This window comes from Mycteria americana, chromosome 4 (genome assembly GCF_035582795.1).
Source record: "Mycteria americana isolate JAX WOST 10 ecotype Jacksonville Zoo and Gardens chromosome 4, USCA_MyAme_1.0, whole genome shotgun sequence".
Lineage (NCBI taxonomy): Eukaryota > Metazoa > Chordata > Aves > Ciconiiformes > Ciconiidae > Mycteria > Mycteria americana.
Window position 1 is genome coordinate 82049331 of NC_134368.1, and position 20312 is coordinate 82069642.

Sequence of the window (20312 nt, forward strand, 5' to 3'; positions counted from 1 at the left end):
ACTGCCTGTCTGAAGCAGGTCTTCCCTCCCTTTCACAGAGAAAGAACACTGCTTTTTGATTTGCCGTTCACCACATGTTGCTATTGCAGACTCAGCAATCTTAGTTAAATTATTATATTTAATATATCCTTGTAAAGCAATTTAGAACTCTAAAGAGCAGCATCTGTGTTTTCTGCTCCCTTCCCACATGCCAAGACAGCTGATAGTGCAGAACCAAGTCAGAATAAACTTGAATGCAGTAACCCAGAAAATATCAAAGTGATAAAATATGAGAGCTTTTGAGCACTCTTTCCTGAGTAATGACCTGTTGATCCTGTAATGACCTAATGATCCTGTTAGGATCTTATATTTCTCTTTGTGTCCTACAAAAGAGTATTCTTGGGCAAAAAGTAATTCAAAGTACACCTATGCATGCCTGAATAGTCTTACAAAAATAGTGAACTGAACCGACCAAATGTTGTCTATATTGTTCTCTACAATTCTGTGAGACACCTGCTTAAAATTATTTGGCCGACATGAATCAGTGAGGATAATTATAGTGAGTTTAATGGAGTCACACCAATTAACATGAGTGGGCTTCTACTGGTTTTATAACAGAATCAGTGCATTCTTTACTTTTGTCACCTGTGACTATTTAACAACTTCACAAACACCAGGAAGAAAGCACCATTATGAAGTCATATATTCTGGATTTTCACAGTTCTGCAACTAATTTGGGGGCTGGTTTTGTTTTGTTTTGGTTTAAATACATATGACTCTCTCTTTCTATATGGTTGCGTGCATGTGTGTTAAACTGGTGTGCTGGCATGATACAACTCTGCATACCAGAATGGTCGAACTTGGCAGAACCACAGATAAAAAAAATACACTTCTTGTAAAATAGAGATGTTCAGCATGCTGAAGAAAATGGGTATCAAGAGACAGCAGGATCATACACAAATTTTGAGCAACACACATAAAATTTCTACTAACCAAAGACTGTAAGCTATTGTCTTTGAAAAAGTATGGTCTACTCATCAATGACGGCAGAGGTGTCAGATGCTACCTGCCTTTCCCTTCAAGCAAAAAAAGACCAGCTCTGTGGCTGCCTGGGTATTATTAACCAAAGGAGAGCTATTTTGTTCAGGCAGTTTCTTTAAATTCTCTATCATCCTCAGGCCCAAACCTTCTAACATCAGATCTTTGTGGCCTGTCCCCTCACAAACACTCTTCTTACCGTTCAAATACCAGTCCTTCTTATATCTCCTTTGGACATTCATTAATTGAAATGCAACATAGGCAAAAACAAGCTCATTTTTTTCCTTCTCCAAACCCTCCCTTTCCCATTTTTCTATACAGACACACTGTCAGGTCTCCCATCTTTCAAAGCCGCAGTCTGAGCGTCATCTTTGACTTAGCCTTCTGTTTTCATCCAAACAGCTTACCTATCAATAACTTGTCACTTCTCTCGACTCAATATTGTCATCGTGCAGTATTCTTCCAGTCACCATTTTTGCCTTGTACAAATGCAATCTTCACTGCTGTTTTGGGGGTCTTTCCAAATCCCTTTATATGCTACTATTTGGATAATTTTATGATTTATAATTTTTTTGTGGATTTTCATTCTGCCACCAAAGGAATGCCAGCTTTGTCTCACTACATCCAACACCCTTCACATTATTCTTTACTTATACAGCTCTCACATACATTAATTAGCAATTTTCTTTTTACTTTTCAATATTTTCTATAAATCTTACCAGCCTCAGGAAGGCTTTTCTTATTAGCAACCTTATGTTTACTCCTAGTCTGGTCTTTCTATATGGGAGAACCTTTACTAAGGTCCTCAGAACCACATCATTATTCCCTTCCAAATTAACTTTAAAGTCTTCATCTGCTGCACCATCTTGAAAATTCTCCCCGCTGATAAGAAACAAAATAATTCATCTAGAAAAGCTAGCTTATCAAAACTGAATCACTTCGTTATTACAGATACCTTCATCTTCTGCCTCCTCAGCTGCTCTGTCTCAACATTTTGTTTATAGACTCACTGGAGTGGAAACTACCATTTACTATAACTATATAGCATAGAGTCTTGATTAGCTTGAAGATCTCTGGGTGTCTCACCAATGTAACTAATAAATATAGAAGAAATGAGACCTACCTGGGAGCACAACAACAGGTCATGTAGAAACTCCCCTACTGATGCCAAAGCAGTGCATGGTACCTTTAATACAGACATCTGAAATGCAATAATTTGGAGTTAAATTATGGCTCCACTGAAGTCCATGCTTTTTATGACTATCTTATTTTGGTAATATTGTAACTTAAAGAATACCTGTCTATAAAATTAACTTTAGAAAACGGCATATATTTTTGTTTTCCTCTGTTCTGCAATGGGTCTATTATTGTATTTACAATAAGCCCAGTATGACAGAATGTTCTGGTTTTCATCCTTGGTTTCATAAAAGAGCTATTTCTTTTTCTTTCAAGCTTATGAATCTGATAGCTGTGTGACAATTTTGTAAACTTGATAGACATGTTCAGTTAAGGGAGGAGATCAAAGGGAAAGCTGGTGGGCCTGAAAGTTTTGGCTGTGACAGGGTGAACTCATCACAGAGGACTGTGCTGACAAGCATTGCTGCCAGGGCACAGAGAGAGACAGCTGCTCCCCTGGGGACAGGGAGCCAGGAGCCAAGGGGGACCCCTGTGCCAGCCATGCCCTCACCAACAGGACACCATCCCACAGAGTCTGAACATGGCAGGGAGAGCACAGTGCTGGTAAGAGAGCCCATCAACAGCCCCAGACATAGCAGTGAACCAAGCCCAGGGTCTGGAGAGAGTCCTGTCAGGAGCAGCTGGCAATGGGGCCAGAGACAGGGCTGGAGACAGGGCTACACCTTGGGTCCAAAGTCCATCCGGAAGACAGGGCCAGAAACAGGCGACAATGTATGTGCAAGGTGCCTGACCTGGAGGCAGGCTGCCCACACCGCAGAGTCCACAGTCCACCCAGTAGACAGGGCTGGAGACAGGCACAGCTACAACGTGGCTGTCGTGGTTTAACGCCAGCCAGCAACTGAGCCCCACCCAGCTGCTCGCTCACCCCCCCCGGTGGGATGGGGGAGAGAATAGGAAGAGTAAAAGTGACAAAACTCATGGGTTGAGATAAAGGCAGTTTCACAGGTAAAGCAAAAGCCGCGCAGGCAAGCAAAGCAAAGCAAGGAATTCATTCACTGCTTCCCATGGGCAGGCAGGTGTTCAGCCATCTCCAGGAAAGCAGGGCTCCATCACGCGTAACGGTGACTTGGGAAGACAGATGCCATCACTTCGAACGTCCCCGCCTTCCTTCTTTTTCTTCCCCCAGCTTTATATGCTGAGCATGAGGCCATATGGTATGGAATGTCCCTTTGGCCAGTTGGGGTCAGCTGTCCCAGCTGTGTCCCCTCCCAGCTTCTTGTGCCCCCCCAGCCTCCTCGCTGGTGGGGTGGGGTGAGGGGCAGAAAAGGCCTTGACTCTGTGTAAGCCCTGCTCAGCAGTAACGAAAACATCCCTGTGTGATCAACACTGTTTCCAGCACAAATCCAAACCATAGCCCCATACTAGCTACTGTGAAGAGAATTAACTCTTATCCCAGCCAAAACCAGCACAGTGGCTCAGGAAGGGACTGAGCTGGGCTTGTGGGGGGGGTCCCAGGTAAGGCTGGGACCAATGCATCAACAAGCCCATTAAGGCTCATTGGTGCAATCAGGCCCCACAAGAGCTGCTTACTTTTAATTCTTTAGTTTCTTTTTTCCTTCCTTTTTCTACCAACTACAGACCTAACAAGCTGAATACAGGTTGCCTCATTTCTTCTGTGAATGTCATCCTGTGTACACATCTATGAATAACACTTAAAAGGATAAAATGCTGAAAGTGTTCTTCATACTTAAGGGAAATACAATTAAATGCTGTATTGGATATGCTGAGTTCTCAAGCGGCCTCTTAAAGAACTTTTTCTTAAATAGAGCTCCATCTGCTTGAATCTACAAATCAGCACATACGAGACCCTTCTTGCGTTCATATCTTTGGACTTTTACGCTTACAATTCTGAAATCACAATGCTAATTTACTTGCACAGCTGCACATCACAGAGGAAAAATCTGGATACTACTGAAAATAGAGGGAGTTTTGTTCATTGGAGCTGGGATTTCCTCTTTACCTTTTTGCTATTCTAACAGATTTATCCATTGAATGTCGAGGATGCATTTGGAAAGACTGATCAACACCTCCCTTGGGAGCTGAATTGAAAACAGAACAGTAACAGAAATTTCTGCATTTCAAACGAGGTTCTTGAGACCAAGTAGGTTGCAGAGAAGTATAACAGTGACTCTTTCCTTATTCTTTTACCTAGCTTAATACAATGCTTTTAAGATTCATTTCTCTCTTACTCATGCTCCACATACTTGTCAGTCAAATTTTCTCAGTCATTAACCATTCATTTGCTATTCTGTAATTTATTATGTTATTCATTTTACAAGACAGCATGCAAGGTTTCTTGCTTGTCTGTTCAAGTAAGGCATAATGCTTTATGCTAACCTTCATAAGTCATACTGAACTTGTCAGGAATATTTATCATCTGAGTTTAGGAGGTTATCTACACATTTTTCAGGTTTTTATGTCGTTCATTAGTTTTGTTTTTTTTACAAATTTTTCACTATGTAGTGAATATGGGATTTGTGATCCATACAGTTTACATTTCAGAGTTGAACAGGTCAAAATAAGATCAGTGGAAGCTGTGTATTCATTTTTATTGATTTATCAGTTCTAATGAAATCATACTGAGTGAAAAGTTTCCAAGAATACCATGTAATTCTAACAAAATAATCTTGCCTCAACACATTTTAGTTTCATTGGATTGAAGAGTGACACACAGAAAATGTGTGGCACCATTTAATTTTATCATCATGTTATTAAAAACTTGTTGAAAAGTAGGTACTTTGTTATTCAATTTATTGGTTGGAAAATATAAATAATGTTCTTAGCCTCTGAATTTGAAAAAAAAAAAAGTTTTTGTCTTAATAAAACCAATATATACCACTGAAGTTGGATTAAACCCAAAACGTGACATACTGCTTTTCAGTGACATTTAAGAGCTTATTGACTAAAAGAAAGCTTCTTCCAAAAGAAAACTGAGTATTTTACCATATATATCTCATTAACTTTCAATGGGCTTTTTGCAAAATTAGGTCACTAAGTTATCACTTTTATACGCAGTATTAATGTAATACTTTCCAGCATTTTCATATATCTCAAGCCCAATACTTGAATGCCTAAAGGCACATTCATAAATCATCAATTTCTAGGTTGATTTTTCGTTCTGCTGTTTAATTGCAGCTCAGATTGACCTCAGCACTTCTAAAAATGCGGCCTATTTTTATTTAGAAGTCTGTATCTCAAAAGGAAGCTTAAAAATAGGCATCCCAACTAGACAATACTGGTTTCATTTACATAATTTAATAGTTTGTCATCACCACATATTGTAATCATTTTCCTTTTATTTTGCCTTTGATCAAACAGGTAATTCACACTAACTATTGAACAAAGTACTGGGAAGCAGAATGTGTAGGCTATACCTGACACAGTAGCATTTTGGATCTAGGTAGATTTTAGGCCAAAGGGAAAACACAAATATAAGTGAAAACAAAAGTTGTTCATTTCTTTCCCTTCATTAAGGACTCCTTCCTTTGCTTACTCAGGTGAGTCAGTGCTATTTGTAAGAATCTTTCTGGTGTACAGAAGTCTCACAAATGTATGTGGAAAACTACTCACTGAAATTATTCTATGGACACTAATAAAGAAGCCCAAAACATAGTTATCCGAACAAGAGAGTCAAACAGTTACAAATACTCACAAATACAATTAAAAATAGTGTGAATACCCATAGAAAAGAAAACCTCTCCTGTTTATACAACTAAGATTTTTGACAGAAATACTGAGCAACTTACATTTGGGGAGAAAAGTTCAAAGATCCTCGTGAGCCACCACTATTACCAAAAGAGTCATTCCTACCAAGAAAATTTTGAATGCATTAGATTGCTATGCTTGAAATGGTATTTATATTTCTTCTCTTTAATGTGTTTAAAACATAGTTTAGCTAATTTCACTTTTGCTTGCTGGGCAGTTTTTAAATGATTTATGGATGCTGACTCCCACGGTTTTGAAATCTAGAAGTATTGCCAAAAGTATAACTGATCCTATTCTTCATTTCAATAGTTTGTTTGTTACAGATACTATGCAGACCATCAAAAAAGCTCCACTGCAGATATAGCAAAAACTCAGCCTATTATTCACAGCATTCTGTCTGGGAATGTTCAAATATTATATGATGCAAAAAGCAACAGATGTGGAACTGAATTCTTTTTTCTTATTCTTGTAATCGAGAAAGCAATCCTGGACGTATTATGAGGGTCACCAGTTACAGGAATCACAAGCCCTAAAACTTTCACTGTTTTCCCTGCAAAGGATGAAAACTTCACTCATGACTTGAGTAAAGGTCTTTAGTATGTAATAAAGACATGGTTATAGAATAGAAGTAGAATAGTTCAGTTGGAAGGGACCTACAATGATTATGTAGCCCAACTGGTTACGATGGTCAGAAACCTCTCTTTCTTTCCAAAGAGTAACAAGATTATAAATAATTTATAAACTAATAAATACCATGCAGAATTAGAAAATGTGCAGGACAACCAGTAAGAAATGTATTTTTCTCTCAGAACTGCTAGTTGTAAGAAATCCTAATTACCATCAGAAGTATCTTCAAGGACTCTGTGTATCATCACAGGACGTCGGGAAGCTGATGGAATCTTGTTCCAGGGAGCAAGTCTAATGCAAACGGGTGCTGAGGGTGGAGGGAGATTGCAGGCTTGAAGGTCTATAAATAAAAAAATATTATTGTTAGACTTCACACTCATTTTATTATATCAAGATACAGGGCATAGCAAGTAAATTGGCCCACCATATTTAAATGTATATATTATTTCAAAATTACTGCTTTCTGAGCCTCACTGTTAAAGGTTCAGTTTGTTAGAGTTCTGGCTCAGTTATCTGAGCCTCTGAATTTGGAGCCAAGTACATTACCTGAGTGACAGCAGATGGAGCCTGCATAAATAAGTGAGGAGTTATCATTGCAAAGAGTGTAATAGCTACTAGTTCCAGTCTTTATTTTTAAATTAAGTGTAATAGGCACTCTGCTCCACAATCACCAAACCAGATTAAAAAATGCAGCCTAAATGTATTAAGAAATACCTTTGTTAAACTGCTCATTATAAATGTGAATTCAGGGATCTAGAAAAGAAGCACTACATTTTTGTCTGCATGGGACCACTCAGGACAGCATATGCTGAACCTAGCAGTATCGGTTCCATATCTGGTAGTGTGACACAAAGGGCTTCACCTATATTGAAGCTCCACTAAACCACATGCAGTTAAATTACATTTCTATTATGACTTGTGCAATACCCATACACTATGCCAGACCTCTGCAGGGAGAATTTAAGCCCATTTGTTACAGTATTACATTATAAAACTGTTCTAATAGTGGAAGGCTTCATTCAGCTCTTCACTTTAGGCTCTAACGCACAACATTTGTAACTGTTCATATTTTTGGTGTACTCAATTACCAATTTTATTATATCAGTGCCCAGAAAACCCCAGTCATTACTTTCAAAAAGCAGTCACATAACTGACTTTAGATGGGTCTAGATAAGAAATTAAAAATAATGATGAAGGGATTTAAATAAGTAATGTGTAGGCTGAACCTAATTCTGATTTCAATTTCATTGACTGTATACTAATTTAACTACATAGGCTTAATAGAGGTAGTATGATTTACACCACTGCCACTGCCCTATATTTCAAACACAGATCATAATTCCATACTTCAGTGCTACCTAGTCTCTCAGGGCAACAATGAAAGGCCTCTTTTTTTTAAGAAAGTGTGTATGTATATATATACACACACACATTTATACATACATATATATACAAATAAAAAATTATAATATAAAATATAGGTTATCTGGACCTATAAAGAAAAAGATGTTTTCCTGCTGCTCAGGTATTATGTAGCCTGCCTATAAAACAGAACAGTTAGGATTATAACTTTCTTTGTTAGCATGTGAATTTACCTGTTATATGTAAAGAGGAGGAAAAATCAAGAGTAAATTTAAAAAATAAAATCAGGCAAAAAAGCACTTTATAGCTATGCTTGCAGTAAGAGCAATTAAAACACAACTGTTTTAGAGAAAAAAACACGAACAAAGATTTAAGCAATGTAAAAAATATTGTTCTTATATTAACAGACGCTGGCTTGTTTTCATATTCCTCATATCAACATTATGTTATGACACTTCCATTGAAGATACTTACATCTCCCACTGAAAAGTCCACTTTTTAGACAGAATTTACATTTTTTAGCTAAATTAAATGAAAATAGATTTCCAACAGGAAAACTTCCCCATGTAAAATTTCAGCTACCTCTATTCTGAGATCACTACTTACAATGAAACAGAAAAGATGAAGAGATCCCCTATGAAAAAGTGTAGCCTACTTCTAAAGAATGAATGAATAAAAAATTTAAAATGGAATTTTAGGTTTGTGATTTCATCAGTTCTTCCTGGATACTTCATAAAATAATACTGCACCAAGATCCACTTTTCATTGTCACAAATTTTTCATGTAATAAAACTCCACAAGTGCAGAAGCAAATATATGGATATAAACTAAAATATCTTAATTTGTGATATTTACTACTGACCTGACTATTTTAACTTCATAACCCAGGTTATCCACTTTTGATTTTTTTTTTCCAATGCAAAGATCTTCAGACAGTGATAGCGGCATGTGTTGCGACAAACATAGGAACCCTCTTCAAATGGAAATGCAGAACTCTGCTACAGCCACTGCAGAAGTTCAGTCTCATTATTTTAATCACTTTGCAGCATTTACAGTTGTCAGGAGAAGGGTTGCTTCCATTGGGTCCATCTGGCAAGCTGTTTGTCAGTTTAATGGACGTGCATTCCAAGCCTTCTTATGCCTGTGGCCATGTTTGAATTCATCTGCCTCAGCGGAATACCTAACAAGAGCAATTTTAAAAAATACATAGTTTAATGAACTATCAAGCTTGGTCTTCAGGGTTAATAGCTATTTACCTAATTAAAATGCTTAGAAAACTTTTTTTTTCAGGTTTTCTGTGGTTATTAGCTTTTTGCTTTGATTTTTTTCCCCTTTTTTCCCTCCATTAGTTATTTTTCTATCGTCAAGAAAGATTCTTGGTTTACAATAATGACAGGAGTAAATTAGGGCATGGACCTAGGAATTATCTTCCTCTCAAGATTTACAAATGAATGTAGCCCTAGAATGCGGATCTCCCATGTAGAGTTACAGCAAAGGTATACCCCATGAGCTCAGTGGTACTGCCCTCCCTTTTGGGAAACTGCATCATCCCTCAGAGCTTGCTCAAAAATATAACAGAATTCAAGACATATCCATCTGGCTTTATGTTTTTCTAGATTTAGAAGCCTGAGGGGAGGGGGATTTGTGACTAAAACATTTTTACCACCTCAAACAAGAAGTTTGGCACTTGTTGCAATTAAAGTTGTTATCCATGTACAGTCTAGTAAACTATGCATACTTCATACATATGCATGCCTAATAATTTTGGGAGAGTCATAGATTATGAGACGAGTACACAGAAAAGCCTATCCTAAATATCACTGATTTAAAGGGCAGAAAACAGTGTTTTAAAAACAAAGAAGGAAAAAAAAAAAAAAATCAAAGAACAGCAAAAAGACAAAAAAAGAAAGTAAAAGACACTGTTGTAATGACCCATTTCAAAAAGCATGCCATTTGCAAGAGAAATGATACTGAACAGTAATTATTTTTAGAATATCTACACCTCAATGGTAGGTAGCTATCTATGCAACTGTGAATAAGGCTGCATTATTGAATCACATTCCAGTTTCCAGCTACAAGTAAATCAGATATCTTACAAACATTTAAGTCTTTTTTTTTTATACATGTACATGCCCACATACCAGTTTTAGCTTCAGTAAATCATTTGCAAATGAATTTTAAGGCGAAAATGTAGCTTCATAAAACAAACATTTGCACTAATTGAAATGACACATTAATGTATTTTCATTGATCCCATTTGCCATTGCTTTTGTTTTACAAATTTTCTCTGTGCATTAGCATACCTAAGATTAATAAAATTAGTATTTTTGGAAAATTGCAGTATCCCTGTAATTACCTTAGATACAAATTGCACACATTTCATTGCCTTCATTAAGTCTGTAGCCATATGTAGCTCAGAGGATTAGTAATTAGGCAGTTAATGGGTAGTTTACTGTACTTTTTCAGTCTGCCTTCCAAATTTTTTGCCATCCCCTCATAGCTTCTTGAAGAAGTTGTAGCCTTTGCATGCTGACATATCCCTTCTTCCCTGGCTCAAGGAATCACCTGCATGGAGTTTCAGAAAACCCACAGCCTTATAAATCACCACTGGATTGCACAGAAATTAGTTTATTTTGTTTAAAAGTTTTCTTTCTAATTAAATGTTGCTGCATGTAGTAACTAAAACTGTGAACCTATAAATCATAATGTGGCTATTAACGATTAATGAAGTATGAAAACATTTTTATTACCTACAGTATTAACATAAAAGGGTATTTGGATTAAGTAAATTTTCAGTCCAGACTCCTAGCAGATAGCCCACAAGCTCTTGAGTTTACCAGTAGTTTTGAGAAAGGCAAGTCACATATTTGTAGGAAGCCAGAAACAGGCAAGAGAGCAAATTGTAAATTCTACTTGTGCTCTCCCCGCAAACCAGGGAGCCATAACTTGTCTGCATTGCTCAGTGTTGTGCGTATGCTAGTTATGCTGGACAGCCAATGCTACAAACACGGCAACAATGTCCCTGCTTCTATTGCCTCAGAAGTGACACCAGCTCCATGGAGGCTTTTGTTATTTAACAGCGTCATCTCTCTTTCTGTGGTCTGCAGCATCACCTACAGAGCTAGTAATAAGGGATATTTTATACCTTCACTATCCTAACCAGGAAAAAACAGCTTTGCATTTCTTTGAAATGCAACTCCAAAAACTATAACTTAATCCTGTTTCAAATTTACCTATATACCATTCAAGTCTTTTAGCAGTGAAAATACTAACATTGCATATTACCCCAGTAGATCATATGACATAATGAGATTCAGATAGATGGCAGGTTTCTACTTCACACTCTGATGACCAAATCCAGATTTTTCCTACTCAGTTCAAAGTTTCTTTTGAAGACAATTAAAACTGGAGTTCATTGAAAAGGAAACAGAAAGTAAGTATCTCTCCAAAGCGTAGTAAGACATAAGACAAATACTGATTTAGTTATGGGAAATCTACCCATGTCTTCAGTTGCATCTTCAGCAAATAAGCTCGACATCAACTTACTTTGTCAGTCCTATAGTTTATCCTACTAGCTTGAAACCAAAAGACATGAAGCAATGCGAGAAGATTGTCCTCATTGTTTGCGTGCTGGATTTGTACAATCAAGAAGAGCAGGCGACTGAGTCAGACGGGCCTCCAGCCTCATTCCACTACTTTTAGGGCTGCGTACACAAGAGAAGGGGAGGAGAGCGGGGAGGGAATGGGGCAGGTCTTTTTCCTCGCAAGCGATTATTAGACATCCCACCTCATCAGGTATTTTCTCTCTACATCTCCTCTGAGAATGATTAGATGCATAAAACAGTCTAAGTGATTGCAAATATCCTGCAAAATCACATTCTTTTGATGTCTGGTTAGCTACCAGCTAGGTATGCTCTGCTTACAGCGCTGACAGATCAATAAAAGATGCAAAAAGCCAAGCTTTTTGAAAGGTGTAAGGTTTTGCTTTTGTTTTGGCAGTCAGGATCCAAAACAGCTAAAGCCATTGAAGCTTTAGAATTTCATCAAATGCAAATTGTCAGCTTTGGTACACAGAAGGTTAATACTGTACTTCTTAGCCCTGGAGTGATGCATGAAAATATACAATCAGTGACTTCAGGAAACCCATCTAAGCCCTGCATGTACATTTTTCACTTCACCAACTACTCTGGTGGTAGCCAGTAGATCTAATTTCAGCAAGTTTGTGTTCCTGACAGCAGTCACATCAAATTACAGAATCTTCCAGACTTAGCTGGCACCTTCATCTCAGCCTTTCTATCAAATAATATGCCTGTTGCCTTCATCATGCAATCCTTAATTATCTGAAAATCAGCAGACTGCTGCTTGTGCCAGCAAAGGAAATGAGGAAAGAATAGTGTTCTTTCCAATGCACATGCCTGGACACCCTTCAGAGACATCTGATTTGATTGCCAGTAACAATATTCCGTTGATGTTCTTTTTTACATCTATGGCTTAAGGCCCTTTTCCTAAAGAATTAGCTTATGCATGCACATATTAAAACCTGCATGATTTTTTTTCTTGGTGACAGAGATGCTGCGAATTTTAGTTCTGATTTTCCAACAGATGCTGCTTGGTGGATAAGCATGATGTGTCCCTAGGGCCACTATATTGTGCTGAAAAAAAGATTAGGAGGATGGGTGAAGATTGTTTACCGCAGAAGAATGCCGTGCATAAATCTCAGGGGAGACTCACAAAATATCTTATCCTAGTCCCAGACAAAGGTGTTCTAATTTCTTGGAATCAGATACAAACCCCAAAGGGGATCAAGGTCAACACAGCAAACTAGGTGATCCATCAACAACCTAATTACATTCTATTGACCCAGAAGAAATTCCAGAAGCAACACAGGTACCTCTGGATGCTGGAACAGTATCTATCAATTTCTGGCCTCTGGGTCTTGTCATTACCTGACATCTCCACTGCTAAAACCACTCCTTAGGAATCTTCTCCTCATTTCTGTAACCTGATTATTTAGACTGGATGCCAGTGCCTAACAAACTGCTCCAGGCTAAATCCTAGCAGGCTGCATCATATAGGGATTTTTTTCCTTGTAATATCCTGCCTCTCATTAACAATGTAAAATATTTTAAAATAGGCTTCTTTGTAAATCACACTCTGATATTTGCCTACGCATTGCCACGCATTTCAGGAAACCTGGCCAGAGGGAAAGTCTGAGGACTCTTGTCTGCCTTAGTTATAAAAGAACCAAACCTCACTAATTTAACAAATAAGGAAGGATAATAATTAAATATTAAAAAAAAAAGAAGAAAGAAAAAGAATAAAAATAAAAGGAAAAAAGAAAACTATGCATGGACAAATTGACCAGTCTCTATCAGATATATAATAGGTCTCCCTCTTTTCTTTTGTTAGCTGGTATGTTAACAATTCAGGTTATTATCTCTTTGGGACAGGGATCTGATCTGTCTGCTGATTTGTCCACAGAGAACTGCCCCACTTTTGTCTACCCTATCAGTTACAAAAAAGTAATCAAACTCATGCATGAGGAACATGCTTTACAAATGTTTCTTGCTGGTGGCTCAGCAGAACTGCTCTTTTCAAGGATGTCCACTGGTACATTGAGGACAGCTGAAAAAGGAAACAAGAAAACTGCACTGGAAAGATAAAAAGAAGTGGAGTATAAGGATTGTCTTTCTCTCACAGTCTGATGACTTTTCAGGGTGAGGGAAGTCGACAGTGCTATTGGCAAAAAATGAATATTAAAATATAAAATAAAAGGTACGCTAGGTCAAGTCCCAAGTCTGTGAAGCACTGCGAGTGCGGGCTGTAAAAAGCACTCGATTGTTACAACAGTATTGAACTGTACACTATGCATTTCTTTTTGTTTATTGCCTCATGCCACAAATATTCCCTAATTCCAAATCTCAGCCACATGCAGGAAAATATATTTGTGCTGCAATCTAAATGGACTAATAAAAACAACATTCAACCATTTGGAACTGAAATATTCATGAGATACTCAGGGAACAATGAAACTGAATTGCTTCAGCTATCCTAAAGGAACAAGAGTCAAGAAAACACAGGAATAACTAGAAACTGTTCTACTGTGCCTTCAAACTTTGTTCTTTATTTTTCTTTTGCCTTTTGCTCCTCTTACTTCAAATCAAGCAGCTTCATTCCCATTTAGTAGATACTACACCTGGCTACCCAGGTGGCTCACATCCATTTATTTAAATTTTAGCCTGTGGAGTTAAATTACTGTGAAAGCAAGATAGGAAACTACTCTGCCTACCTGAGTGAACTTCCTTTGCCAGTGTAGTCATATGGCCAGATGACATACTTAGTGAGTGTGTGCATCTTCACATGAGTCTGAATAAATATTGAAATGAATTTTAAAAGTTTCCTAAAATCTAATGCTTAGGGTTAATCTCAGAGAAAACTGTATATCCCTTGCTTGTTATAATTAACAGATATTACTTTGTTGAGAACTAGCTCTAGGCTCGAGCTTCTTGAGACACTTGTATTAACTGACCATTTCCTACTTTAATGAAACATACAATCCAAACAAGAAAACCAGTTTCCTAATTAAAATTGCAAACAGTACAAATGAAGTATCTTACATCATTATTCAGAAATGTGGGTCAGTGCTATTCTTGCCAGGAATTAAATGGTTCTAGAAATAATGTACACTGGGGGCAGTTATCTTAAACTACCTCAGCTCTGTCCCTCAGACCTGTGTGACATCTGCAGCTAAAGAGGACGTTATCTATGCCTCTTCAGCATCTGTCGGTCTGGGTAAGCAGGAAGTAATTTCACACGATGCTTCAGCTGTTTATCATTCTTTGTTCTTAGCATCTATCTAGCTATCTGTAACAGCAAATATAACTGTCACTTCTCCTTTTTAATGGATGTCCTTTTTCACAAGGGAAGATGGAGAACACTGGCAACAGGACATGAGTGGTCTCCGTGTCTCCCATTTCCCAGATGTATTCAGTTAACGCATACTCTTTCTCTCAACATTATACATAGGAAGGCAACTAAAACCTAAATACAAAATAAAGCGGATAAATCAGCCTCTAACTCTGTGATACATGGAAGTAAGAGACATTTTACAGAACACAGGCAAAATTTGCAAGGAGCCTTTGATCTACTCTGACCATTTTAGATGGACTACCCTTAATGCCTGCACTACAACTTTCCCTCCCCCAGACCCCTTTGGTGCAACAGCCAGCACTGCCTACCCACAACTTCTTTACACATCATGTTAGGACAAAGGCTGCTCTGGCCGCAGCCAGCCTACTCTCCTCCAGCTCCTTCCTGCTCCCCAAAGCTGCTTAGCATGTCAGTAGCCTTCTGCACCACCTCAATGCACAGCCGGCTCTCTGAAGCCCTAGTTAGGGCTTCTGCATCAACACCTAAACAATGTTTAAAGTCAGGGAATATCAACATCATTCAAAACCACATCTCTCAATCCAAGATCTGCTTCAAATTGTTTAAATTCTTGCCCACTGACATTTCAATACCAAGAAAAAATAGATTTGGTATGGATTATTGTATACTCAACTGTTTTTTTGCTGAATACAAGAAAAGAAATAGCCGGGGGCGGGGGGGGGACTTTTAAAGTTTTTGCTCTAGAAAACAAATTTTTCCTATTGACTTGTTAATTGACAAGTTTTGACATGTTCTTTAATGTTGATAACCATTTTTTGCCAATGTAAAATGTCTCTTGCCAATTTCTTACAGTTTTCAAACCTTAAATAATCCTCACATAATATGTACTGTTCAGAGAAGTCCCATGGATGCAGGATACAAATATTAATAGAGGATTTAGAAACTGAAGAACTAAACAGCACTAGCTTACCTAGATTTATCTGCTACTTACTTTTGTGTCAAGCTGGCACATGCTTACAGCACTACAGTTAAAACAGGACCTTAGTGGTTTTGCACCAAAGAAGCTTCAGTAAGTTCATTTGGTTTGATCCAACTAACTTGCCCCCCAAGACCTCTATTTGCGCAGCCTTAATTATGTGCTCTTAAACATCTCTAGGTGCCATCCAAATTTCCAGAGTATAAGCTTTAAGAGAGTTGTTGGCTCATACTTTGTTCCACCCTGGCTCTTTTGCTAAATTTATACTGTGTATTTTCTGAAGTGTTTACGAATCACTCTGGGATTTCAAAAGTGTTTGAAAGACCTGAGAATGCACAGCCTCTCCATTGAATGTTGTCTCCAAAGTTAAGCCATGCAAAATTGTTCTTCCCAGTTTCACAAATATTTGAGGAATATTATGAGAAAAAAACCATGATCATTTGTTTACCTTTTAGTCAAAAAAAACTTTGCATACCATTAGTGTCTCTGTTGACATAAGCACTAACAAGAGTTTGGTTGTGTTTTTTAGGAAAACATTTGCTGCAAAATAAAGAGTTTAAAAATGAAGACGACTTCAAGTTATCATATAGTGAATAAATAAGCAAAGAGCAATGCAAACAAGTTTATGTTTCTGTTTTCTGAAGGCATCCTGGATATCAGAAAAGTAATATATTGTTTCATCTTTGTAAATCAACCATTAGTTTTGTCTATTGAAATTATTAACCTGCGTCACTGTTTGATTCCAAGTGTGTTTCAGCCTTGCAAGTTTAAAACACCTGGGTTTTTTGTTGGGTGGTCTGGGTTTTTTTTTAAATTTATATCCTCTTTCCATGCCTATGTTGTGGTTTAGCCCCAGCTGGCAGCTAAGCACCACGCAGCCACTCGTTCACTCCCCCCCGGTGGGATGGGGGAGAGAATCGGAAAAGCAAAAGTAAGAAAACTCGTGGGTTGAGATAAGAACAGTTTAATAATTGGAACAAAATAATAGTAATAATAATAATGAATTATAATGAGAAGGAAAACAACAAGAGAAAGAGAGGAACAAAACCCAAGGGAGGAGGAAAAAAATTAAAAAATGATACAACCGCTCACCACCCACCGACCGACGCTCATCCAGTCCCTGAGCAGCGACCGCTACCCCCCAGCCAACTCCCCCCAGTTTCTATACTGGGCATGACATCATATGGTATGGAATAGCCCTTTGGCCAGTTTGGATCAACTATCCTGGCTGTGCCCCCTCCCATTTCTTGTGCACCTGGCAGAGCATGGGGAGCTGAAAAAGTCCTTGACCAGCGTAAACACCGCGTGGCAACAACTAAAACACCCCTGTGTTATCAATATTATTCTCAAATCCAAAACACAGCACTATACCAGCTACTAGGAAGAAAATTAAATCTATCCCAGCCGAAACCAGGACAGCCTATTAACAAAAATATGAATCTGGCTCTGTTAAGCCTGCTCAATTTTGTGGTTACTATTAACAAATATAAATAAAAATTTTAATATAAATACTTAAGGAATATCATAACTAAAGACATATCGCTTAAATGTTGGCTTTAAAAAAACTTATAATTTGTGAACTATGTAGAAACTGATCAATCAGACTTTATTTATAAAAAATAGTGTAAGAAGGCACAAATAAACAAGAGAAAATTAAAAACAAAATATAGCACTTTAAACAACTTTAATAATAATGTTTTATCACCCTCTAACTTTCTGTTCTGAAATTTCATTTTTTAGTTCATTATTTTGGTTGGAGAGCTGCTCAAACCACTGGATTTCAAAAAGATCTTGAGACATTCTATGTCTTGTAGGCCAGACATGTTCAATGAATAAACCTCCTAATATGAAGAAATTAATGACAAATTAAGTTCTGGCTCTCCCCTTTGCAGAGCACTGCTGCTCAGAACTTGCTAGCAAATAGTGGTTATATTAAGCCTTTATCTACTGAGTTACTGGAGCTTTAGAATTGAATCTGTACTATAGATGATACCTTTGTCTTTTAAGTTATCTTTCACTATTTTCCTAAAAAGAGGAAGTCAGTTCTTCACAGCACATCTGGAATAGTAAGATACCTGTGTTGCATGGAAGAAGATGTTCTTTCTCTGCCTCATATCGGTAAATCAACTCAATTAAACCATGATTAATGTTTGGCTCAGTGTCACATAAATTTGTCTAACAGCTGATACTACATAAATCAAGATGGCTGGGTGCCAACTCCCTTAAAACACTCCACTCAATGCATACCATGCATCCCATTCCAAACACAGGTTTGCTTCCTCTCACTGCAGCAAATTGCTAACATGTAGAATGAAGACCCAGGAACACCTATCCTGTCTCTTCTGTTTGCTATCAAACATGGCTAAAAATGCAACCAGAAATATGGTTACAGTACAAATTATAAGTTACAGGAATACACTTTAGAGTTTACACTCTATTTGCTACTCCTTTTACTTGCATGATCACATAAAGGTCACTAAACAAACTGGAAGATCGATAAAGCTGTCATGTTCTTTCAAAATAAGAATTCTAGATACATCTCAGAAAGTTTGATTAAAATTTCCTTAAGTTTGAGTCATTCAGATCTACTGTTTGACTTAAGTCATTTCTACATGCAATCAAGTCATCTATCTCTATACTCGCCACAATCCTGTGGCGAGGTCCACAGTAGTTTCCTTTCAAAAAAGTAATAAACTGACTTCTGAGTATTTGGCAATGCCAACCAGGAAGGATGCAATCATGTAAATTGGCTCTTCTAAATAATTTGCATATGAGTCCCAGAAATGCAGGGGGGGATAGTGTGCTAAGAATGCAGAAAAATACAGTACAATACAGTACACAACAACCTATGTGTTAAGACTTCAGTTGCCCCCTTGATAATACTGTGCTAAGTAATCCTTTTTAACATGTGAAGAATGGATGAGGTATATGCAACATTTTTAAATGTACAGCTTCCGTCTTCTGATCACAGCAAACTGGGAGTATCATCTCATAAATTTAACTAACAATGGTTGCAGTAATATGACCAAAAGTCCATTGATCTAGAAAAATAATTTCTAGAATTATGAAGTCATTGAAAAGCAAGTGAAAATAACAAGCAAGAAATACATAGGCAATTTATGATGTAAAAAAAAATTGGCTGATTGACAGGGAGTAGTTAGTATCACTTTTGATGTATTTAACCAATATTGATTATACAGTTTAAAGATACTCACTGTGGTCGATAGTTCCATATTACGCTCTATGGAAATAATTCCACGCTGTATGAAGCACAGTACTTGATGTAACGTGTAGTATTCAGTATTTATGGTAAAGCCATTCTTTGTCATCTCTGTCTTTTATCATTGGGCAAGATCCAGCTACAGACAAATGCAAACTGTAATTAGAATGACGAGTCAAGCTTACACTTGCACAATGACAGATATCTATAAATTGACCAGACTTCTCAATTATTTCAGGTTACTTTTCTCAAAATGTCTAAGAATGTTTACCAATGTCCACATTTAGGTTTGAATTAGATATGCATTAGGTAATTAGACATTTGAAATAGCTGTTAGAATTGTTAGCTCTTCTCAAAAGGCCAAAGTAACTGACAATGGCTAATAACTAAATATTTCATGTGAAAAAGGATATGCAGACATAATTACTGCTGCAACCTCATCAGACCAGCCAAGTATAATTAAGTGTCAAGCTAGAGTTACAAAAGGGTTATGAGATTTCCCTTAAAAACGACAACTCAGCTACGGTGACACATAGACAATAAAACTACCTCAGGAGCAAGAGGAACATGACTTCTACGTAGGTCTGTGAGTAATGTTAGAAAAAGACCCTATTCTTTCACATTATTCAAAATATATTATTGCAATGAAAGCACAATTGAAATATTCAACCTGTAGCCAAGAAAGAAAACTTCTTGGAATATTTCCTCCTTCATTAATATGTCCTTGAAACAGTTAATAACCCTTTTAATTGTTTTTCCCTCCAAATCAAACATAGGAAGCTCTCATAAGCCTTACCTCTTTCCATTTGTAATTATTTACATTTCTAATTACTAGTATATCATATTACTGAGTATCTTAATTATTATTAAATTGATCATTAAAATATGAACCTTCTGTATTCTGTTTATAGGCACAAACAAACCATACAGGTAAATGAAAAGGAGTAGTGTGTTAGATATTCAGAAATAAAGATAGGCAGGAAATACTACTATTGGCCCATTAACTTTCTAGATTTCAAAGAGCTTTCCTCATTCCACATTGCACTGAGACAGAGCTTTCAAGTTTTCGTAAAAGTCTTGCCAGAGTAAAAAGTCTGGTTTTTATCTAGCCTTAGTGTGTACTGTACATATCTCAGAGATGATGTTAAACTCTCAGATATCAGCATGTATTAAAGCAAAAGTCTGATTCTTAAGAATAAAAGATGTAAAGATGACATAAACACATTTTCTATTCTGTTTATCATCCTGCACGTATACACAGGATGACTTTAATACAGCAATGACTTTTCTTCATTTGAGAAACATCTCTCAAAAATGAAA